At 41.9% G+C, this 25,318-nt stretch overlaps 1 protein-coding gene across 4 annotated transcripts in view; it reads left to right on the top strand.

Moving 5' to 3' along the window:
- The window catches only part of LOC145341455 (kinesin-like protein KIF2A), a 110,118-nt gene that overhangs the window by 2,116 nt on the left and 82,684 nt on the right, over window positions 1-25,318 (top strand). Inside the window, exon 1 of one of the 4 annotated variants that reach the window (XM_080186433.1) lies at window positions 20,287-20,364. The exons of the other annotated variants lie outside the window; for them this stretch is intronic. The gene's annotated coding sequence lies outside the window, so the exon portion shown is untranslated. Of the gene's footprint in view, window positions 1-20,286; window positions 20,365-25,318 lie in introns of those variants that run through there. 4 annotated transcript variants of the gene reach the window in all.

Below are 25,318 nucleotides of genomic sequence, written 5' to 3' on the forward strand. Positions count from 1 at the left end.
AATATATGCTGTTGGAATTAACAAGCTCCAGAGCATCTGAGTTGGTGTCTTATTCTGCCAAGAGATGCCAGGGATATGTTTGAGATAGTAAAGGTGCAAACTGTTGACCCCTTTCTTCTGTCTAGCATATGTGATCCATGTCTCACCAGTAGAGGAGTGAGCTGAGGACATAGGCTTGGTAGACTCACAGTTTGATGTTCTCACTCAGGTTGCGGTTGTTCACACTGATTCAGCTTTGGCACAGTGGTGATGCCTGTGTTGATTACAGTATCAGGTGACAATTTGCTGATAAGTGGTGATGGTGGAATGTAAATATATGAAGCCATCAACAAACCCCTCCAGCTTACATTGTCAATACTGACAGATGACTGCATAGCAACATCCTGGACCATGAGAGTTGTCTTCCTGATGCTGATGGTCAAACCAAATTCTCTACAAGCATGAGAGAGCCTTTACATTTGCTGCTAAAGGTATTCCTTGGTATGAAATGTTTGTGGGCATTATCAGTGTAGAGCAACTCTGAGAACTTGGGGCACCTTTGTCTTGGATCTCAGGCAAGCAAGGCTGAAGAGCTCCCTGTCTGGTCTGGTATGTAAGTAGATACTCTCTTTAGATAACCTGAAGACACGTGACAGCAGCAAAGAAAAGAATATGCCAAACACGTGTTGGTGTTAGGATACAACCTGTTTAAATCCACCACAAATCTCAGAATTCTGATGTCTAGTCATAGCTGACTATACCCATTATATTGTCATGGAAAGAAGAAATCACATTAAGCAGTGTCAGAGTTTTCTCTCTCAGTTTAAGTAGACCATCTAACAAAAATAGTCTGAGAGCAACTAAAGTTGATTTGTGATACAATGGCTTGTGCCATGGTGCGTAACTCTGTTAAGCATCACCTGGTGGGGTTTAGGAGCTCCACCATGGCATATCTCAGCATTTACAGAGGAAGACAGTGGGTTGAGAAGATGAACAATTCTCCGGCCTTTGTTTTCTTTGGTCAGATCCCTTACTGAGGCATTTCTCGCAGCTACTGGACAGAAATGATCATGCCAATAGGTGATCTTCCAGTTATTGATATACTGAGGACATGGGATAAATGCGTTCGTCCAGGATCTGTGTTCTGACCAGGGCACTCTGGGCATATGCTTCTAATTGCCATTTAACTACTTATAAACTTATCTTTTCATTTCTCAGTCTGCCCTGCACTTGGAACATCTAAGTAATCTAAGGTGGTTTTCACTATTTTGTCTACGCTAGCTGTTTAATGTTAGGGAAAATGTTGGTCCTGTTAAAGACCCAGCAAGGATAGGAATAGCAGATGCCTTGGTTACAATCTTTCAATCCTCATTGGATTCAAAAGTAAGGTTAGAGAACTGGAGAGTTTCTAATCTTATACTTTTCAAGACTGGGGGAAGGGTGAACAAGAAAACTACCAGCCAGTCAGTCTAACATCTGAGGTGGGGAAATTATTGAAATCTATCATGTCAAAATTCTAATTTGGCAAGGCATGGGTTAATTGAGAAGAGGCAACATGGATTTATTAGAGGCAAGGTGTGTCTGACGCGATTGAAGTTTTTGTGGTATCAGAGAAGGTCCATCAAGATAATATAGAAACTAAAAGCAGGAGTGGGCCATTCAGGCCTTTGAGTCTGCTCTGTTATTCATTTTTGATCGTGGCTGATCATCAAATTCAGTTTCCTGATCCCTTTAACTCCTGGAACTATATCTAATTTCTTCTTGAAATCAGACAATGTCTTGGTTCAGCTACATTCTATTGTAGTGAATTCCACGCATGCACCACCCTCTGGCTGAAGAAATTTCTCCTCACCTCAGTTCTAAAAGGTTTATCTCATATCCTCAAACTATGACCTCTAGTTTTGGACTGCTCCACCATCAGGAATGTTCTTTCTGAACCTACCCTGTCTAACTCTGTTAGAATTTTGTACGTTTCTATGAGATCCCCTTTCACTCTTCCAAACTCTAGTGAACATAATCCTAACCGACTTGATCTCTCCTCATATGACAGGAGAGTGCACTGAATGTTACATATGTGAACATTTAGAAGGCATTCAAGGAACGCAACACATTGAATTGATTTATTATTGTCACATGCATTGGGATGCAGTATTCTTTCTTGCAAACCAGTACAGACAAAACATACTGTTCATAGAGTACAAAGGGGAGAAGGAAACAAAAGGATGCAGAATGTAGTCAGGAGGCTTATTAAATAGGAAATGAAAGCGAGCAAAATTAAGGCAAAAGTGGTATGGACACAATATATTGGAGGATAGATGTTTTTCACATTGACTTGCATGAATAAGGGTTAGTTTAGAGTCTATTATTCTTTACAATTTTAATGTATGATTTAAATTTGGGTGTTTCCTATGTCAGGAACAGCATTATAAAATTTGCAGTTAGCACCAAACGTAGCAAAATATTTGATAATGGTGAAGATAGTTAAGATAACCTAGACGTTGTGGTGAAAAGGGCAGAGATGTTGAGTTCAATGAGGAAAAGTGAGGTGCTGCAGTTTGAAAGGGCTATTATGAATGTTATGATTTTTGAAAAGTATAGATAAGTAGAGTGACACTTTTGTGTCCATGTACACCAATTTGGCAGGGGAAGCTGATAAGGTGGTTGAAAAATATACATTATTTACTTGAGTTTATAAATAGAGGAACAGACTTCTGAGCACTCTGCCAGGCAAAATGCAGAGGCATTAGAAAGAAAACAGAGAAGATTTATCTGGCTGTGACCAGGGATGAGGGACTTCAATTATGAAGAGAGCTTTGAAAAGTTAGGACTGTTCTCCTTTGAACAGCAAAGGTTAGGATATGTTTTCAACTTTATAAGTTTTCAAATGGTAAGTTGGGAGGAAATGTTCCCTCTAGCAAGTGGGTCAATAACTGGAGGTCATGCATTTGAATTTGATCGAAAGGGAAAATGCTTTCATTCAGTTATTGGAATCTGGAATTCTTTACCTTGATGACTTGAAAGGAGTAGGGACAGCTAGGATGAGATTTATTGACAAAAAGCAGCCATCTAAGTCAACTGTTCTTCTAAGAGCCAGTACAGGCAAAATAGGCTAAATGAGCTGTAATCTTCTATAGTTCTAGAACTATGATAGGCAAGTGGGCCACAGGAAGGGGCGTCCTGACAAATACATGAATAAGATGGGAATAGAGGGATATGGTCCTCGGAAGGGTGGAGGGTTTTGGTTAATTTGGACAGCATGATCGGTGGAGACTTGGAGGGCCGAAAAGCCTGTTCCTGTGCTGTAATTTTCTTTGTTCTTTGTTGATTGAAATCAGGCATGTTGATTAACCATGGCCCCATGAATAAAACATTTAATACAAACCAAATATCTCATATGAGTTGTAAAAAATGCTTAAACATTCATATATTAATAGAATTATCAACTTCAATTGGGAAAAGCAAAGTACATATTTACATTTTAGTCACAGAGGGAGCGCACAGCTCTCTCAGTCAATGCTATGTGCAATCAGTGTGCACCTCACTTCTCATGCCCTTGCTTTGTGTGTCACTTTAGTTATACTTGTAGAGGAAAAGGTTACATTGGATGGAAACCAATGGAATCTGGCAATCCTGCACATTGGCAAAGGTCAACAAAATGTCCCGTGGGTCACACTTAGAACCTTGATGACCTGCATGTGGCCTAGGGCAGCAGGTTGTCCACTGCTGTTGTAGAACATGGCTGTCTCGAATAATGAGTGAGTTTGCCTGCTAACTTGGTGATCCAATGCACCAAGCATTGTGATACCAGAACTACCGAGACCCACAATATCTTGGGGCCAATCATGCAAGGATTTGCCATGGTCATGGTAAACATTTTGGAGCAAACATGTTTTAGCTAATAAAAAAAAACAATTGCAGCTTTTGTTTTAGTGAATAGTAAGCTGATTGTTGGCTGGAATAGCTGTGCGATTGTTTTAGTGAGCATCATCTGTAAGTTAAACTAGCATGCCAAGGTTACTAATCCTGATTGCTTCTTCCACGGAGACTAGCATAAGATTATGAATGTGATTGGGCAGAGAATTAACTAAAGACTAACTACGTTCAGTGTTTCAAATTTGGTGAAAATGTGAATTTCTGTCAGTTGAATTTCTGTGCTGTTAAGAAAAATCAAATGTGTGTCATGCGGATCAGTGAGAAGAAAACATTGTGTACCGTGAGCCTTCAGTAACTTCTTAAGAATTGTAATATGGGTTTTTAAGATCACTGATGCATTTAAAATTTTGCTCTATAACATAAGCTGTCGGTTTTAGGTGCACAACTTTATTGCCTCGGCTCAGTTTTTTTCCTTTACATCTTTATTTTTGCAGTGTCAACCATGACTCAGTTGGTAACACGCTCACCTGTATGTCAGAAGATTGATTTTAGTCCCATTCTAGAACTGAAGCACGAAGCTGTAGTCCAACACGCCAGTGCTGCACCAGCCAGTAGTGTAGTCTTTCCGATGAGATCTTAAACCCAGAACCTGCCCCCTCTGGTGAATGTAAAATGTCATGATGTGGGTATGCCGGCGTTGGACTGGCGTAAACACAGTAAAAAGTCTGACAACACCAGGTTTTAGTCCAACCTATTTATTTGATAATATTCTCACATGCTCCTACTTGGAAAAAGTACAAGGAAATTACCCTCAGTAAACTGACTAATATTTATTCCTCAATCAACATTGCAAAAGCAGTACAAATGACAATGTGATAATGGTCTGCTGTTGTTGCAGGATACATATTGCGCAGGCCAACAAAGAGAACTGCACTGCACTTGGAAATAATGCCCTGGGATCTTTTCCATTCACATGAGAGGGTAAAGAGGGCTGTTGCTTAATTTCTCATGGAAAATATTGCAATTCTGAACTGCAGAGTAATGGCTTAGAATTATATCCTTAGGGTCTGTGGACATGAGCCCACAAGCTTCTGTCTCAACTCAAGAGTTCAACCACTGAGCCAGGGCTGACATCTAATTTTCAAATTAAAAACAGCAAATTCTGGAAATATTCAAGATCATGCAGCATCTGTGGAGAGGGGGACAGAGTTTTAGGTCCATGACCTTTCATCAGAACTGGGAAACGTTTGTTGGTCAGGTTGGACAAAAACAGCAGAATGTTTTTGATAGGGTTGAAGACAGGCGGGATGGGGTGATGGAAGACTTTGTTTTTTTTTCTTTTCCTGTTACAAGGCAGCCACTGCATAATCTCAAAAGGCTTGTTTGAGCTGTTGTTCAAATTCTTTTTCAGATACTTTGCCATTCCTGGGCATGAGGTAGACCAGGTACTTTTTGTGTCTGAAGGTAGTGATCAGTGGCAAGTTTGCACAACACACAGCAAGCAATGATCTGGTCAGGATAGCCATTGGCCTGCATGATTGCTTTGATGCATTCTGTTTGTGACTCAAATGGTAATTTGAGCAACGTCATGTATAACTTTCAGTGCCGGTGTGATGCCCAGCATTTAGGCTGTATATTCCAATGATTGGCTGTTCGAATCAAGCAACATGTTCCTCCAACTGTTTGTAATAGGCAGAGTATAGACTATACTCGATGAGACCACGTTTGCAAAACACAAAACAAAATGTCCGCTATTAGGTTCAATTATTTGGCAGCACTTGCTGAACAATCCTAAATGTGCTAATAGCTACACTAACAACCAATTTAAGGTAATTAGTTGTTTTTAATAATGAGTTTGTAATTTGGCTCATTTAAGCTCACAAGAGGCATAGAATCATATGTAGGGACCTGTTCTTTGCAAACAAAAGGAATATGTTGAGGCCTTGCACTTCTAATTGCCTGTAGCATGCAGGACCTATATTTCCTTGTCGCTTTCTCTGTGGCAGCACCTCAGTCAATCAGAGTTGACTTTTAACTTTTTCATAGGTTGTGGGCTTCACTGGTTAGCTATCCCTAATTGCCTTGGATAATGTTGTGGTGAGCTGGCTTCTTGAACTGCCACAGGCCATGTGTGTAGATATACAGACAGCTATTAGGAAGGGAGATAAAGGATTTTGATCCAATGACCGTGAAAGAATGACAGTATAATTCCAAGTCAGGATGGTGTGTGACTTGGAGCCACATTTGCAGGTAGAGTTGTTCCCGTGCATCTGCTGCCCTTGACCTTCTAGGTAGTAGAGGTTCTGGGTTTGGAAGGTGCTGTTTAAAAAGCCGTGATGAGTTGCTGCACTGCCTCTTGTAGATGGCATAGAAACATAGAAGCTAGGAAGCCCATCGAGCCCACTCCGCCATTCATTACGATCATGGCTGATCATCCAACTCAATAACCTAATCCTGTACTTTCCCCATAACCTTTAACCCCATTCACCCTAAGTACTATATTCAGTCAATGCATTCGATGTTTTGGCATCAACTACTTCCAGTGGTAATGAATTCCATGGGCTCACTACTCTTTGGGTGAAGAAATGTCTCCTCACCTCCTCCTAAATGGTCTACCCTGAATTGTCAGACTCTGAACCCTGGTTCTGAACTTCCTCCACTGTTGGGAATATCCTCCCTGTATCTGTTAGAATTTTAAAAGTCTCTGAGATCCCTCTTCATTCATTTGAAGTCCAGCAAAAACAATGCTAACCTAGTCAATCTCTCCTCATCCATCAGCCCCACCATCCCCGGAATCAGCCTGGTAAACCTTTGCTGAGCTCCCTCGAGAGCAAGAATGTCCTTCCTCAGAAACTGCATACAATACTCTAGGATGGCCTCACCAAGGCCCTGTATAATTGCAACAACACATCTCTGCTCCTTGAAACCTCTTGCAATGAAGGCCAGCATACCATTTACCGCCTGCTGCACCTGCATACTTGCCTTCAGTGACTGGTGCACAAGGACACCCAGGTCCCATTGCAAGCTCCCCTCTCCTAATTTACAGCCATTCAGGTAGTAATCTGCTGCCTTGTCTTTCTTTCTAAAGTGAATACCCTCATACTTATCCAAATTATACTGCATCTGTCATTGATTTGCCCACTCACCCAACCTGCCCAGATTATTCTGAAGGATGGCTTGATATCATCTGCAACTTTGAGATGTTACGTTTTGTTCCCTCATTCAAATCATTAATATATATATCATGAACAGCTGGGGTCCCAGCACTGATCCCTGTAGCACCCCACTATTTATTGCCTGCCAATTTGAAAATCATCCATTAATTCCTACTCTTTGTTTCCTCTCTGCCAACCAGTTTTCCATCCATCTCAATACACTTCTCCCACGATTGCAGTATACATGACTGCTGTCAGTAAGTGATGAAGGGAGAGGGGATGATGGATCAAGTGGGCTGCTTTGTCCAAGATGATGTTGTTGAAGCTGCCCTTAAGCAAGTAATTGGAGAATATTCCATCACATTCCTGATTTGCGCTTTGTACGTAGTGTGTTGGGGAGTCAAGAGATGAATCACTCACCACAAAATTCCCAACCTCTGACCTGCTCTTATCTCAAGAGTATTTATATAGCTTGTTGTCCATTAGAGTTTCTAGTTAATTCCCCCCCCCCCCCCCCCCCCCCGGCCCCAGGTGTCAATAGTGAGGGACTCAGCAGTGATAAAGCCATTGAATGTCAAGGGGCGATAGTTAGACTCATGTTGGAGATTTCCTTGCATGGTATTTGTGTGGCACAAATGTAACTTGCCAATTATTAGTGCAAGCCTGAATGTTGTCTAGGTCTTGCCGCATTTGAATACAGTTGCTTCAGTATCTGTGGAGCCAAGAATGGTCCTGGACCTTGTGTTATCAGCAGTGAATAACCTCACTTCTAACCTTATGATGGAGGGGAGTACAGAATCCGTACGGTGCAGAAGGAGGCCATTCAGCCTATCAAGCCTGCACTTACAGCAATCCTACCTAGGCCCTATCCCTATAACACCCTGCTGGTCTCTTTTACTCTAAGGGATAATTTAACACTGCCAATTCAACTAACTTGCATGTCTTTGGACTGGAAGGTCATTGGCAAAGCAACTGAAGATATACATAAGAAACTACCCTGAGGAACTCCTTGCAGTAATGTCCTGGGTTGAGATGACAGATCTCCAGCAATACAACTATATTCCTTTGTGCTAGATGTGTCTGCAACCAATGGAGAATTTTCCCCCTTGATTTCTATTTACTCCAGCTTTGTTAGGACTCCTTGATGCTGGACCTGGTCAAATGCTATCTTGAGGAAATGCTGTCAACTTACCTCTTGAATTCACTTGTTTTGCCCATGCATGGTGGAAGACTGTAGTGTGGTCTGGAGCATGGCCCTGGCTGAATGAGTGTCTACCTTCCGTAACATTGATGATTGAAAGTGGACTGATGGGGTGATACTTGGCTGCGTTGGATTTGCCCTGTTTTCGTGGACAGGACATACGTCAACAATTTTCCACATTGCTGAATACGTGCCAGTGTTTTTAGTTGTACTGGAATAACTTAGTATGGAGTGCAGCTAATTTTGGAGCAAATGTCTTCAGTACTACTGCTACAGTGTTGTCAGGATTCATGGTCTTTGCAGTATTCAGTGTCTTTAGCCATTTCTTTATCACATAGAGTGAAACAAATTAGCTGAAGACTAAAATCTAACAGGCAGCATGGTAGTACAGTGGTTAGCACTGCTGCCTCACAGCACCAGGGACTAAGTTCAATTCCTGGCTTGGGTCACTGTGTGAAGTTTCATGTTCTCCCTGTGGTTGTGTGGGTTTCCTCCGGGTGCTCTGGTTTCCTCCCACATCTGAAAGACATGCAGGTTAGGTGCATTGGCCATGGTAAGTTCTCCCTCGATATACCCGAACAGATGCTGGAGTGTGGCAAGGAGTTTCACAGTAACTTCATTGCAGTGTTGAAATAAGCCTACTTATGACAATAATAAAAAAAAATCTGATGCTGAGGACCTTGGGATTAGGCCAGGATGGATCAACCACTTGGCACTTCTGGCTGAAGATGGTTGAAAATTTACTCTTGCCTTTTGCACTGGTGGGATATTTATGGAGCTGCCACCTCCTGTTGTTTATCTGTAAACTAGCGCTCTTGACTGGAAATGGCAGGACTTGGATCTTGTCTATTGCTTGTGGAAGCACCTTATCTACTGCACGCTGCATCTGTTGTTTGGCATGCAAGTAACCCTGTGTTGTAGTTTTGCCAGGTTGACAACTCATTTTTAGGTATGTATGGTGCTGCTCCTTGTATACCCCCTTGCACATACTTTATTGAGCCACGGTTGATCCCCCCAACTTAATGGTAGATTGAAGGATATGAGGTTACCAATTGCTGTTGTATAGAATTCTGATGACCCATGCCATCTCATGGATGCCCAGTTTTGAGCTCCTAGATCTGTTTGAAGTCTATCCCCTTCACTACAGTGGTAGTGCCATACAATATGATGGAAGGTATCCTCAATGTGACAATACTGACATGGACAGATGCATCTATGACAGGCATTTGCGACAAATAAATTGTTGAGGAGGAAGTCAAGTAGGACCACCTGCTGTAGACCCAGCCTAACAGCTGACCTCAGTGCTTGGTCAGTAACTATGTTACTGAACCACTCCTGGTAATGGAGTTCCCCACCCAGAGTATTCTTGTGCCCTCAGTGCTTCCTCCACATGGTGCTCAACGTAGAGGAGTGTTGATTCATCAGCTGAGAGAGGGCAGTGGGTGGAAATCAGTAGGAAGTTTACTTAATGCTATGAGACTTCATGGGATCTACAGTCAACGTTGTGGACTCTCAGGGCAACTCCCTCCTGACTGTATACCACTGTGCTGCCGCCTCTGGTAGGTCCATCCTGCTGGTTAGGCAGAACATAACCATGGATGGTGATTACAGTATCCAGAACACTTATAATTTGTTCAGTACAACTATGTTGAATTTGATTAATCTGTTGGGCTGTGCCCTCAATTTTGACACAAGTCCATAAATATTACCATGGAATACTTTGCTGTGGAAACAAAATGAATCTATGAAGGGATATGGATGGGGAAAAAGATGACAGAGTATAATATGGTGAAGATTGTGGTTATACACTTTGGTACAAAGAATAGAAATTCAGATTTTTAAACAGTGAGAAACTTCTAAATATTAATGTTCAGAGATTTGATCGTCCTTGTTCAGGAGACAAAAGTTGTATGCAGATACAGCAAGCATTTCGAAAGGCAAAGGAAATCATGGCCTTAACTGCAAGAAGGTTGGATACAAGAGCAAGGAAGTTTTGATGTAATTGTACAGAGCTTTGTTGAGACCCACCTGGAGCTCTGTAAATAGTATTTGTATATTTGTCTAAGTTGTACTCTGAAGGTGGCATAACAGAGGTTCACTAGATTTCTTCCTGAGCTAACATAATTATCCTAAGAAGAGAGACTGAGTAGAATGGATGTATGCTGTCTGGAAATGCTTCTCTGTCCTTTTGGCTAAGATCAAGTGTTGGATTAAGCCCAAGAAAGGGTGCAATGCCTTATCTTGTCAGCTTGAATCTTGTTTGTCTTTCTTGTGAGGACCTTGAATTGGATTCAGTTGGATTTTGAATTTTGTTTTTGGAGCAAGTGAGGAATGGATTTGCCTGGTCCATTTTGAGCACTGGCTTTGTGACTTTAAGAATGGAGTTTAAAAAAAATTGTCTTGATTTGCTTCTTGGCCTGAGATCTCATACCAATTGACTCATGAACAGCTTTTTCCCTGCTGCCATCACACTTTTTTGAATGGACCTATCATATATCAAGCTGACCTTTCTCTACACTCTAGCTATGACTGTAACACTTTATTCTGCACCCTCTCGTTTCCTTCTCCACTTTGTACTCTATGAGCAGTATGTTTTGTTTGTATAGCATGCAAGAAACAACACTTTTTACTGTATCCGGAAATATGTGACAATATCAAATCAAATTTTGGCGAAGATCAATTCTCTTTCTCCACAAATGCTGCCTTACCTGAGGGTTTCCTGTTTTTATTTTCAATTTCCTATATTCACATTATTTTCCCTTTGTACAGGGGAATTTGGCCTTTTCAATGGATATGTTTTCCCCATATCCTTTCAATTTAGTTTCAGATATTTATCCATTTTCCTTTGACATTCTGTCATAGATCAGCCAGGCGTTTTCTAATTGAATACTGAGGAGAAAAACTGAATGTTTTATTTTGACTTTCCCAAAATGATGCTGTCAACTATTTGCTTAGGCTGTATTTTACAGTACACAATCAGTATTGAACCACAAAAGTGATAGGATGTCCAGGTTTGAAAGATAATGGAGAGGTAATACTGGTTAGATGAGTGATGGATAACCATAATAGCCTCGTGCAAATCTCCTGCTTTTCCCCTTAGGAAGCTAATCTTTTCAAAAGTTGACAGATTTTGCATGAAGTTTACATAGTAATACAAGTTGACCAACAAATAATTTTTAAAGATAACTTGTAAAAAGTTTTTGTTTTCAATATCTTAATACAGTTCCTATTTGACATACAACTGTATTTACCATTATAACAAATCCTTTAATGCATGAGCTTCTTTATTATTTAATCTATATCATGCCCAGTTATGCCCACAAGCAAATATTTTGTGCTTCAATATGATTATGAAGATAAAAGGCAATTCATTGTGCATCCCATCACTGGTGTTGGCAGCTCAGAGGAGGCAAAACTGTATGTTTGGAAACCTTAGCAAATTTTGGGCTAAACTCTGCTTTTTGTTTTTTTCAGTTCTACTAAACAATCAAACAGACTGCAGAAGCCTCTGGTTACACATCTCCTAAGTGGTCATAATGTCTCTTGGATGCCTTAAAATCCATATCTGAGAACATACAAGAATAGAGATCATTGACTTTCCTGGCAGTCTGTAGAGAAAATAAAGCTGTTTCTTCTCTTAGAATGAATCTGTGTCCACTTAGCCAAAAGCCCATGTTGATGTTAACTTGATGCAAGAGATTTTCAATCTTTGAGATTGTCATGAGATCATCTCATATTTTCTGTTTTCACATCTTAAAGTACCTGCAACCAGGAGTCACATGTACAGTGGCTAAACCACCATGGACTGTTTGCTATTGTAACTTCTATGTAATCTGGAAATTTAATTTGTCATCTCATTTAACATGGAATTTTTAAAGATGTCAAAATTAGGCCACCTTCATCTCCCTGGCCTTGATCTTTCATGTATTGGCATTTCTCTTTTGATAATTGCCTTTTTCTTGACCTTTGAATTCAAACTCTGTAAGGCTGAGGTAGTCCCCAACTTTATTATAATTCAGTGATATTCCATATATAATTATATAATGGTTCAGGATTTATTTACTCATGAATACTTTCTTGTCTCTTGTTTTTTCCTTGTTGCTAGGCAAATTGATCTATACTATATAAACATTTGCATATAGAAAGCTAATGCCAGCTTTATTTCCTGCGATGTTTAGCTATAGCATTTGAGCATAATTTTTTTCTTCCAATTGGGTAGGAAGGCTGGTGACTGGGTAACAAAGTAAATTATAATTTTTTTATTCATTCATGGGACATGGACATTGCTGGGTGGCCAGCATTTATTGTCCATCCCTAGTTGCCCTGAGAAGGTGGTGGTGAGCTGCCGTCTTGAATTGCTGGAATCCACATTTGGGTTGACCCACAGTGCCTTTGGGGAGGAAATTCCAGGATTTTGACCTAGTGCCTGCGAAGGAATGGCAATATATTTCCAGTCAGGGCAATGAATAGTTTGGAGGGAAACTTGCAGGTAGTGGTCTCCCCATGTATTTGCTGTCCTTGTGCCACATAGGAGACTTAACATAAGAAATAGGAGCAGGAGTAGGCCATCCAGCCCCTCGACCCTGCCCTGCCATTCAACAAGATCATGGCTGATCTGAAGTGGATCAGTTCCACTTTCCCGCTTTCTCCCCATAACCCTTAATTCCCTTGTCTATCAGAAACCTATCTACCCGTGACTTAAATATATTCAGCGAGGTAGCTTCCACTACTTCAAAGGGCAGAGAATTCCAGATACTCACCACCCTTTGCAGGCAAAAGGCAGGGAATTATAGGCCGGTTAGTTTAACGTCTGTTGTAGGAAAAATGCTTGAATTCGTCATCAAAGAAGAAATAGCGAGGCACCTTGAGAAGAATTGTTTGATAGAGCAGACGCAGCACAGATTCGTTAAGGGGAAGTCGTGTCTGACAAATTTATTGGAATTCTATGTGTCTAGTGCGGTGGACGGAGGGGAACCAGTGGATGTGGTGTTTCTCGATTTTCAGAAGGCGTTTGATAAGGTGCCGCACAAAAGGTTGTTACAGAAGGTTAGGGGGCATGGAGTTGGGGGTAAGGTGTTAGCGTGGATAGAGGATTGGCTGTCAAATAGGAGGCAGAGAGTAGGTGTCAATGGGTGCTATTCAGATTGGCGGTTGGTGACTAGTGGAGTGCCCCAGGGATCGGTGCTGGGGCCTCAGCTATTTACCATTTATATAGATGATCTGGAGGAGGGAACTGAGTGTAGGGTGTCGAAATTTGCTGATGACACAAAGATAAGTGGAAAAGCAAATTTTGTGGAGGGTGTAGAAAGTCTGCAGAGGGATCTAGATAGGCTGAGCGAGTGGGCGAGGACCTGGCAGATGGAATACAGTGTTGGCAAGTGTGAGGTTATCCACTTTGGCAGGAATAATAGGAGGAGGGACAATTATTTAAAGGGCGAAAAGCTGCAGCATGCTACGGTGCAGAGGGACCCTGGGGGTCCTTGTGCATGAGTCGCAAAAACCCAGCCTACAGGTGCAGCAGGTGATCAGGAAGGCGAATGGGATGCTGGCCTTCATAGTGAGGGGGATTGAATATAAGAGTAGAGAGGTCTTGCTGCAACTGTACAGGGCACTGTTGAGGCTGCAGCTGGAGTACTATGTGCAGTTTTGGTCGCTGCACTTGCGCAAGGATATTTTGGCCTTGGAGGGAGTGCAGAGGAGGTTCACTAGGCTGATACCGGAGTTGAGGGGGTTGAACTATGAAGAGAGGCTGAATAGACTGGGCTTGTACTCATTGGAGTTTAGAAGGATGAGGGGGGATCTTATTGAGACGTGTACGATGATGAAGGGGATGGATAGGGTAGAGGTTGAGAGGTTCTTCCCGCTCAGAAAGGACAGTAGGACTAGAGGGCACGGCCTCAAGATAAGTGGGGGGCAGTTTAGAACAGAGTTGAGGAGGAACTTCTTCACTCAAAGGGTGGTGAATCTCTGGAATTCTCTGCCCGTTGAAGTGGTGGAGGCTACCTCACTAAATATATTTAAGACGTGGGTAGATAGGTTTTTGGTAGGCAAGGGGATTAGGGGTTATGGGGAGAAAGCGGGAAAGTGGAACTGAGCCACTTCAGATCAGCCATGATCTTATTGAATGGTGGGGCAGGCTCGAGGGGCTAGATGGCCTACTCCTGCTCCTATTTCTTATGTTCTTATGTTTGAGTGAAGAAGTTCCTCGTCAACTCTGATCTAAACTGCCCTCCCCTTATTTTGAGGCTGTGCCCTCTAGTTCTGCTATCCTTTCTAAGCGGGAAGAATCTCCCTACCTCTACCCTATCTAGCCCCTTCATTATCTTATACGTCTCTATAAGATCCTCCCTCAGCCCTCTAAACTCCTTAAATAAGTTAAAAGCCCATGGTGTTAAGGGTAAGATCCTGGCATGGAAAGAGAATTGGCTGACTGGCAGAAGGTAGAGAGTGGGGACAAAGGGTTTTTTTTTCAGGATGGAAGCCCGGTTAGTGGTGTGCCTCAGAAGTCTGTGGTGGGACCACAACTTTTCACAATATACATTAACGATTTGGAAGAAGGAACTGAAGGCACTGTTACTAAGTTTGCAGATGATACTAAAACCTTTCCCTCGACATATCTCTGTATTGAGGAAGATGGGGGGCTGCAGAAGGACTTTGACAGGTTAGGAGAGTGGGCAAAGAAGTGGCAGATGGAATACAATGTGGAAAAGTGTAAGGTTACTCACTTTAAAAGGAGGAATGGAAGCATGCATTGTTTTCTAAATGGGGAAATGCTTAGGGAACCAGAAACACAAAGGAACTTGGGAGACCTTGTTCAAGATTCTCTTAAGGTTAACATGCAGGTCAGGCAGCAGTTAGGAAGGCAAATACAATATTAACATTCATGTTGAGAGGGCTAGAATACAAGAGCAGGGATGTATTTATGAGGATGTATAAAACTCTGGTCAGACCCCATATAATGTATTGTGATCAGTTTTGGGCTCTGTATCTAAGGAAGGATGTGCTGGTCTGGGAAAGGGCCTAGAGGACATTCACAAGAATAATTCCTGGAGTGAAGAGCTTGTCATATGAGGAATGGTTGAGGACTCTGGGTTGTATTCATCGGAGTTTAGCAGGATGGAGGTGCATTGGGGAGGGGGGGTGGCGGTCAAGGGATCTTTATTGAAACTTACAGTATACTGCGAGGCCTGGGTAGAGTGGATGTGGAGAAGATGTTTTCACTAGTAGGAAAAAGTAGAACCAGAGGTAGAATCGGGGTAAAGGGACAATCCTTTAAAATAGAGATGAGGAGAAATTTCTTCAGCCAGAGAGTGGTGAATCTCTGGGACTGTTTGCAGAAGGCTGTGGAGGCCAGGTCATTGAGTGTTTTTAAGAGAGATAGATAGGTTCTTGATTAATAAGGGGATCGGGGTTATGGGAAAAAGGCAGGAGAATGGAGATGAGAAAAATATCAGCCATGATTGAATGGCGGAGCAGACTTGATGGGCTGAGTGGCCTAATTCTACTCCTATGTCTTAAACTCTTCCATAAGTACGTAAGATAATGTTTTAGCTATTCTCAGTGCAGAGTGTTACTTACTGCATGATCAGTTGGGAAAGCTCAGCTGTGGCTATTATTTAAATAAATTAAGAATTAATATGCCGAAAATGCTACTTTTCCTGTGCAATTCATTATCGTTTGGATAGACTTCTGCTAATCTAGATTTCTTGCTCGTTTTTGAGGGTGACTTTTCCCAATTTGCTGCTGCTTGATTACATAGCTATGGTTCAACAGTTATTTTGTGAAAAATGACGGAACATTAATCTTTCCTTCAGCACGAGGACATATAGCATAATGTGTAAATAATCTGATAAAAGATTACATATTTTTAAATGTGATTTAGGGTGGAGAAAATGTCCAAGTTTTATGTTGTGAAATGGAAAGTACAAATGTTTTGTCGAAATATGTTCAGGACCATTTTTTTGCCTATTTTGACATTTGTAGATTTGAGCACTAAAATAAATAGTTAAATTGAATTGCCTTTGTCTGATTTTTTTCTGTGGTTTCAGCTCCCCAGATATTCTGATTTAATATTTGATATACTCACATCCCAACTAATGTGTGGGGTGCGGCTAACATTTAATCTGGAAACTCTCCAGCTTTTTGTTAGGGTTCAGGTCTGGAAGCGTTCACAGGTTTACGGGCTAGCACCTGCTGAAAATATTAGTGAAAAGTCTTGTGAAGTGAAGTGAAAATGCTTGGCTTCCATTTGTCTGTTACCAGAGAGCTGGTTGCGGTGTATTTGCTAACTTGAAGATGGTTTATATTTTTAGATTGTGTGTTCAGCATTTGTAGCACAGGTGAAAGGCGCAGAGCTTGGAGACAACAAAAGTACATTATTGGCTGCTGTCAGAAATGTAATGGGAAAACGGCAGCAACTCAAAATTTGTATTTCCATTTAGGCAATAAATTTGCCACACAAAATCTTCAGAAGTTGAAGAGGCACTCTAAACTTAATGTTTTCATTGATAATTTGCATTGTATTTTTTTTAGAATTGGGTTTGAACGGTTGTGTGATATTTTAGAAATCTGGGTTCACATTTCAGACACTTACCATGCAATGTAAACTAGAATCTTAAAAAACTGTCCCATTTAGTCCAAACAGCTGGTTTTAAAGATGTTGGATTTTAACACCAAGTTCTTGGTCTTGTGCTTTGTAATGAGCCCTGAAATGATGGGGTGAAATGCCTAATTTTTCTGGAAAATTTTTTTGTTCTGTTTGCCCATTTGTTTATTGTGCTAAATATTTGTAAAATTTGAGAATTCTTTGGGTATGGAGCTAAATATTTTAGTGAGTCAGCTTGTATGGAGTTTATAGACTTGCAGGATCTTAAAAGTGGTGCTTAATTTGGAAGTGTAGAGGAATAGGTTGGATTGTAATGAATTTTGGTAACCCGGTGCTGTATCACTGTATGTTTTTAATCATGATATGGTTGAATCCCAATACTGTGGAAGATAGCTGATCTGTGAATGCTACATATTTCTTGCATTTGAGTACGGCATAGTTTATAGATTGAATATTGCAGCTCACTGTGGTATCTTAATTCCTGTGATGCCAGCAAGTTTATGACGCTAAACAGCAAAATCTACCTGAATTTACCTTTTCTCATCATTGATTTCGGGCGCATTTGTTATTGCAAGACAGGTTACTTAAAGCAATACCAGTGCCTAGGGTATTTCTAACCAACTTGAGAAACAGAAGTACTTTAGGGCTCAGAAAGAATGGAGGTACGTCTAATTTATGAATCAGGGTTATTCAATGGATTGTATTTCAATTTATAATTATTGCCTGTCTGACCATTGTTTTGTCTCTCCTTGGGTGTCAGCCTTGGCTTGGTGGTAGCTTGCTTGACTGATTTACAATGTTGTCACAGTCCCTCTCTGGAGACTTGAGAACATTGTTCAGGCACCGAAAGGGATGCTGCATTTTTTTTGAGAGTGTTACTTTCAGATGAGACATCAAACTGAGGCCAGATCTGCCCCCTCAAGTAACCATAAAGGATCCAAAGAAAAGTAGGGTCTGATCAATGTTTATCCCTCAAACAAGACTACCAAAAGCAAGTGGTGTTCCTTTTGCGCTAATTACTATTAGCATGTCCTTTCTATATGTAAATTAGCTACTGTGTTTTCTAAAATTTATAGTGGCTACGTATTTAAAGTACCCCCCATACCCTTAGATCCCCTTTGCCTCAAATGCTATATCTAACTACTTCTTGAAAACATTTAATGTTTTGGCCTCAACTACTTTCTGTGACAGTTTAAGAAATCAATTGGGAGAGCAAAGAGGGGATATGAGAGAGCTCTGTTTGGCAGAAGTAGAGAAAATCTTAAGATATTCTATAAGTATATCAAATGGGAAGAGGATGACGGAAAGAGTAGGCCCCATTAAGGACCAAGGGGGAAATCTGTGGGTGGAGGCAGAGGACGTTAGTAGGGTGTTAAACAAATATGTCACATTTATCTTTACCCACGAGAATGAGGAGGTAGTTGTGGAACTCTGGGAGAGAGACTGAGAGATCCTGGAACAAATTGTCATAGGGAGTGACAAGGTATTGGAGGTATTAAAAGTGGATAAATCTCCAGGTCTGGATGAATTGCATCCCAGGCTATTGTGGGAGGGGAGGGAGGAAATTGCAGTGGCTCTGACCCAAATTTTTAATTCCTTTCTGGCCACTGAGGAGGTGCCACAGGACTGGAGAACAACTCATGTGGTCTCACTATTTAAGAAAAGCTATAGAGACAAGCCAGGGAACTATAGACCAGTGAAACTACTAGAGAAGATTCTGAAGGAGAGAATCTGTTTCCATTTGGAAAATCAAGGATTGATCATGGATAGTCAGCATGATTTTGTCAGAGGGAGGTCGTGCCTAACAAATTTCATTTAATTTTTTTGAGCATGTAACTAAGTGTGTGGATGAGGATCGTGCGGTTGACGTAGTTGATGTGGATTTCAGCAAAGCCCTTTGACAAAGTCCCACATGGGAGACTTATTAAGAAGGCAACAGCACGTGGTATACAGAGTGATCTGGTAAGGTAGATTTATAATTGGCTTAGTAATAGGAGACAGAGGGTGATGACAGACAGCTGCTCCAGTGACTGGAGGCCAGAGACCTGTGGCATATCACAGGGATCAGTGCTGGGCATCACTTTTTAGATATGACATGGATGAATATGTGAGGAGTAGGATCAGTAAGATTGGCTGGATGGTTAACAGGGAGGTTGAGCGTCCTGAGTTATGGGAAGGTATAGACAAGATGGTAAAGGGGTGGTTAAGTGACAGGTGGAATTTAACCCTGAAAAGTTTGAGGTGATACACTTTGGAAGGAGTAATTTGACAAGGAAGTATATTATGAAAGGTCTGACACTGCGAAGTTCCGAAGAACAAAGGGACCTTGGTATGTTTGTTCAAAGGTTTCTGAAGATGGAAATGCAAATTAATAGGTTGATTTTTTTTAAAAAAATGGCATATGGCACACTTGCCTCTATCCAATTGGGGTCTAGATTTCAAAAGCAGAGAGATAATAGTGGAATTGTATAGAACTTTGGTGAAGCCACAGCTTCACCAGATGTCTACCATTCTGGCCACCACATTATAGGAAGGGTATGGTTGCGCTTGAATGGGGTGCAGATTCACCAGGATGTTGAGTGGGATGGAAGTTATAAGGAGAAGTTGGACAGGCTTTGGTTGTTTTCTCTGGAGCAGAGAAGACTGATGGGTGACCTGATTTGAGGTTTTCAAGATTGAAGAGCATGGACTAGGTGGATAGCAAGTACTTATTCCCCTTCGTTGAATGGTCAGTTTTGAGGGAACACAAGTTTAGAGTCAAGGGTTGGAGGTTTGGGGGAAAATAATTTTTACCCAAAGGGTGGTGACAGTCTGGAATGCACTGCCTGGGAGGGTGGTGAGATGGGATGCCTCACATCCTTTAAAAGTGCCTCAATGAGTACTTGGCACACCCTGTCATTCGAGGTTATGGGCCAAATGTGATTAGGTGGGCAGGTCAGGACCTTTCATGCATCGGTGCAGACTCAATGGACCAAAAGGTCTCTTCTGCACTGTAGTATTCTGTGAATTCTACAGGCTGACATTTCTCCTCATCTCTGTCCTAAATGGTACCCTGTATCCTCAGACTGTGATCCTTCGTTCTGGGTCTCCCACTATTGGAAGCATCCTTGCATCTATCCTGTCTAGGCCTGTTAGAATTTTATAGATTTCTATGAGATCTGTCCTTCATTCTTCTGAACTCCAGCGAATACAATCCTAACTGACTCGATCTCCCCTCATACATCAGTTCCATCGTCCCAGGAATCAGTCTAGTAGACCTTATCTGTGTCCTGCTAGAGCAAGAGCACCTTCCTCAGATAAGGAGATGTTTTCTGAAAACTTATGTTGTAACAGATATTCTTTCTGTCCAGTTAACCAATGGATTTTGTATTAACCCACAGACCTGAAAATTGACAAAAACTACCATCCTGATGAAAATAAAGGCAGAATACTGCTGATGCTAGTGATCTGAGATTAAAATGGAAAATGCTGGAAAAACCCAGGTCTGGCAGCAACTGTAGAAAGACAAACAGCATTAACATTTCAAGTCCAATAGACTCTTCTTTGGAATGGTTAGTTCTAAAAAAGAGTCACATTGGACTCTGCGTTAACTTTCTTTTTCTGTTTCCACAGCTGTTACCAGATAGAGTTTTTCAAAATTTTTTTGTCTTGACTCGATGAAAATGTTGGCTGTTGTGGGAAGTTTATGAAATGTAGGACAACAAGGCGATTGACAATCACCGACAATGGGCTAAAATGAATGGATGAAATTGAAGGAGTGGAATTCTTCGGAAGGGAAATGGAACTTACAACAGTGCAATGATGTGGAACAAGATTTATTGGAGAATTTTGAATGTAGTACGTTATAGGGAGCTTAGCAAAGTCAAGTGATAAACAGTTAGGACAGTGCAGGAAAAAGATCCTAAGAGCCTAAGTAATAGGGGCAGGAATAGGCCACTCTGCAGCTTGAGCATGCTCCACCATTCAAAAGCACCATGGCTGGTCTTAACTCTATTTTTCTGCATGCGCGCCTGTAATGCTTGATTCCCTGTTAATCAAAAATACAGGATAATTTTTGGGATGTGACATTCGTGGAAGGTCGGTAAGAGCTTGCTTTTGAATGTGACGGTTAATCTGTGAGAATGCAGTCAATTATTTTATAAATGTAAAAAAAAATAAACAGAATAACAAACACTGAGTGATATTGAGCGGAGACCAATTCTGGAACATTAAAGCATGGAAGAAATATTTTTGCATTAATCTTCTATGAATAGTGGAAGTGGAAATATAGTACTGCTAGAGGAGAATATGAAGCAATTGTAGAAACGACTAGAACATTGATTGTGGGAGGATAAAACACTTGGATCTTGATGGTATGCACTCAAGGCTGTTGAAAGAAGTCAGGAAAAGAGAGCAGAATCCTTAGCTATTTTCCAGAAAATTCGTTGAAGGATACCACTGGAGCTCATATTTTACACAATTGGATTTAGTTAACATTACATACAAATAACTCCTAACACAATAACAACAGTTTTAGTCTGCATTCATCAACAGGAGATTGGTGAATGCCCAATATCTGGATACAGTTCAAAACTACTAACATACAATTAACAGCCACTTTTCTCTTTTAAATTAAAAAAAAGTTAATATGAACAACCAAAATTTTCAAAACAAATCAATTCAAAATCCTCTTTTCTTCTGGGCACTCCTGACAATTTCTTGTAATACGTTTATCGATGACTTACATCCACCTATTTAATTTTAGAGATTTGCTTTCTTTCCAGCAATTGTTTCAAGCAAGCAATGTTAATCTATAACCTTTGTTATTCAAGTTTTTTGATTTGCCTAATCTGTATGCAGATTAAAGTCACCCATAGTTACAGATGCTCCTTTATCGCAGGTCTCTAATTTCCTGTTTAATGCCATCCCCAACAGCACCACTATGGTTTGGGGGTCTATGTACAACCCCGCAAACATTTTCTGCCCCTTGATGTTTCAGATTCTAAGACATTGGAGCTAGTATCCTCCTTCACTATTACATTAATTTCCTCATTAACCAGCAATGCAGCCCTATAGCCTTTTCCATTTTGTCTGCCCTTCTAAAATGCCCCTGGATGTTCAGTTCACATTCCTGGTCTCCCCGCAGCTATATTCCATAATCCAGACCAGATCATGCCCATTTATATATCTATGTGTACTATTAACTCATCACTTTATTGCAAATGCTCTGCGCATAAAGGCACAAATCCTTGAGACTTGTCTTTCTATCATCTTGTGTCCTGTTCCATTATTTTTCACTGTGGCACTGTTTGATTCTAGCTTTTGATATCTCTGCCTATCATTTTTTTAATCCCCTTTTTGTCTTTTGTTCTTATTTTTGTTTCTCTCTCCTTTTGACTCTTTGCTTAGATTTCCTTCACCCTGTCATTTTAGTTTAAACCCTCCTCAACCACTGACATATAGGACATCAGTTCCCATCCATAGGACATCAGTTCCCATCCTTCCCAGGTGTAACCCATCCAGTTTGTGCTATTCCCACCTCCCCAAGAACCAGCCCTAATGTCCCAGGGATCTGAAACCCTCCCCCTCATGTCATTTCTTCAACTATGTATTCATCTGATGTATCCTGGCAGTAATCACTACCTTTTGAAGTCCTACTTTTCAACTTGCTTCCTAAATCCTGCAGTCTTGTGTGCAGCCACACAAACATCTATCTGTTCTCCTTGCAATTTAATGCCATATAACTATTGCACTCCCATGCAGCAGAGCCAACTGCATAAAACAAATTTTGGCTGTTGTTGCTTTCCCTTGAGAGGCCATCTACTCCATTCCCAACAGTATCCAGAGCTGTATATCTGTTTTGCAGGGGAATGACCACAGGAGATTTCCTGCATTATCTTCCTAATCCTCTTGCTGTGCCTAGTGATCACCCATTCCTTTCTTGCCTGTGGTGTGACCACCTGTCATTACGTGCTATCCATTATACTCGATGCCTCGTGGATGCTTCACGTTGTCCCCGGCTGTTGCTCCAGCTCCAAAACTCTGGCTACCTGGAGCGGCAACTGCAGGCACTTCCTGCATGCTGGCCCCAGACTCTGGAAATGTTCTTAACTTCCCACGTAGATCAGGAGGAGCACACTATGGCTTTGTGCTCTGTTGCCATGACTTGCCCCTTTTACATTATGCCCCTTTTGGAAGATGCTTAAAGTCAAATCATACCAAATTAGTCTAGGGCCCTTCTTCTCATACTCCCTCCCCAGATCCTCAGTCTGCATTTTGCTTACGTCGCCAGCACCCACATGTACCACAACGACCGGATTCTCACCCTCCCACTCCAGGTTCCTCTGCAGCCCAGCTGCGACATCCCGTACCCGAGCACCAGGCAGACAACACACCCTTCTGTGCACTTTGTCATTGTGACAAAGGACAGTGTCAATACCCTTCACCCCACTATCCCCAATCACTACTACGTTCCTTTTCCCCTTCTCTTTGCCTATGTCCTGCTGCAGCACTGTACCGTGTGCAGTTTGCTCACCAACCTCACCTGCCTCGTCCAGCCTGGAAGCAAGAACCTCAAACCTGTTATGCAGATTGAGGCTGAGGCCTCCGCTCCTCACCCCCCCTTCCTCCTCCCAGCAGCCCCCTCTTGTCCCTGACCCTTAGAGTTAGCCAGTCTAGGGGGGGTGGATGTCACTTGCACCCCATTGACAATGGCACCCTCTCTCCCCTTGATGAGCCTCAGTGTCTGTAGCTCAGAGGCCAGCTCACCCACCTTGAGCTGGAGCTCCTCCAGCAACCTGCATTTACTGCAGATATGGTCACTGGGATGGACCCTGGGGTCCACCAGTTCCCACATCATACAGAAACCACACATCACATGCCCCTCCATTATTCACTGTAGTAGTTTTGAAAAAAATTTTTTTTTGTTTTTTTCTTGTTTTTCAAACGAACTCACCTGGCCTTTTTTCTTTCAAGCCCTTTTTGATATTAAGCCCTAGTAGCTCACTCTGCTTCCCACTCACTCCACTGCCCGCTCAGACGCTGCCCGCTGCCTACACCAGGCCTCCTTTTAAAGCTGGCGCTGATTTAAAGCTGATGTCCCACAACTGCCTGCTAACCACTCCCTCAGAATTCTTAAAGCAGTAAATACAATAAATAAATGCTTTAAACAGTTCTACAAAGAATAAAGTGCTTTAAACTTATTTTAAACAGGTTTTTAACAGGTAAAATCTTAGCTCTCTCTCTGCTCCTTCACTCGTCTGCTCCAGCAAACAAAGCAAACAATGCAGCAGGCGACGGTGCAGAGGGACCTCGGGGTCCTTGTGCAAGAGTCGCAAAAACCCAGCTTGCAGGTGCAGCAGGTGGTCAGGAAGGCAAATGGGATGCTGGCCTTCATAGCGAGGGGGATTGAATATAAAAGTAGGGAGGTCTTGCTGCAGCTGTATAGGGCATTGGTGAGGCCGCAGCTGGAGTACTGTGTGCAGTTTTGGGCGCCGCACCTGCACAAAGATATTTTGACCTTGGAGGGAGTGCAGAGGAGGTTTACTAGGCTGATACCGGAGTTGAGGGGGTTGAGCTATGAGGAGAGGCTGAATAAACTGGGCTTGTACTCGTTAGAGTTTAGAAGAATGAGGGGAGATCTCATTGAGACGTATAAGATGATGAATGGAATGGATAGGATAGAGGTGGAAAGACTCTTCCTGCTCAAAAAAGACAGTAGGACTAGGGGGCACAGCCTCAAGATAAAAGGGGGGCGGTTTAGAACGGAGTTGAGGAGGAACTTCTTCACTCAAAGGGTGGTGAATCTCTGGAATTCTCTGCCCGTTGAAGTGGTGGAGGCTGCCTCGCTAAATATTTTTAAGACGCGGGTTGATGGGTTTTTGATAGGAGAGGGGATTAAGGGTTATGGGGAGAGGGCGGGAAAGTGGAACTGAGCAGCGACAGATCAGCCATGATCTTATTGAATGGTGGGGCAGGCTCGAAGGGCTGGATGGCCTACTCCTGCTCCTATTTCTATGTTCCCTAGTCCTCCTTACTGTAGAATGTAGCCCTTACAAACAATAACCACAAAATAAAGACCTTGAAATCTATAAGCAAGCGAAATAATAAATACTTAATCAGCTGCACCACTTTCCCCTTGTCACTATTGAATCCTGACATTACCTCAGGAGCTCCAGGTTCCAAGTTAGCTCTCAGATTTCTCGCTTCACACTTGCGTTGTTTTCAATCTCCTGGCAATCAGCTCTCTCCTTTCAGGTGATGCTGACTGTCTGTCCTGTCTTGGGGTCGTCCTCCTCACTCTCCATGAGACACTGTTGACTATGTACCATCGACAAGATGCACTGCAGGAACTTAAAGCTTCCTTAGTGAGTACTGTCTGACCACTACAATCTAGAAGGACACTAGCAATCGGAAGTTCCCCTAAAAGCCAGTCACCATCCTGAGTTGGAAATGTATCGCTGTTCCTTTAATGCCGCTGGGTCAGAGTCCTGGAACTCGCTCCCTAACAGCACTGTGGATGCACCT

Source organism: Carcharhinus amblyrhynchos, chromosome 1 (genome assembly GCF_965287045.1).
Source record: "Carcharhinus amblyrhynchos chromosome 1, sCarAmb.v2.hapA, whole genome shotgun sequence".
NCBI classification, from domain to species: domain Eukaryota; kingdom Metazoa; phylum Chordata; class Chondrichthyes; order Carcharhiniformes; family Carcharhinidae; genus Carcharhinus; species Carcharhinus amblyrhynchos.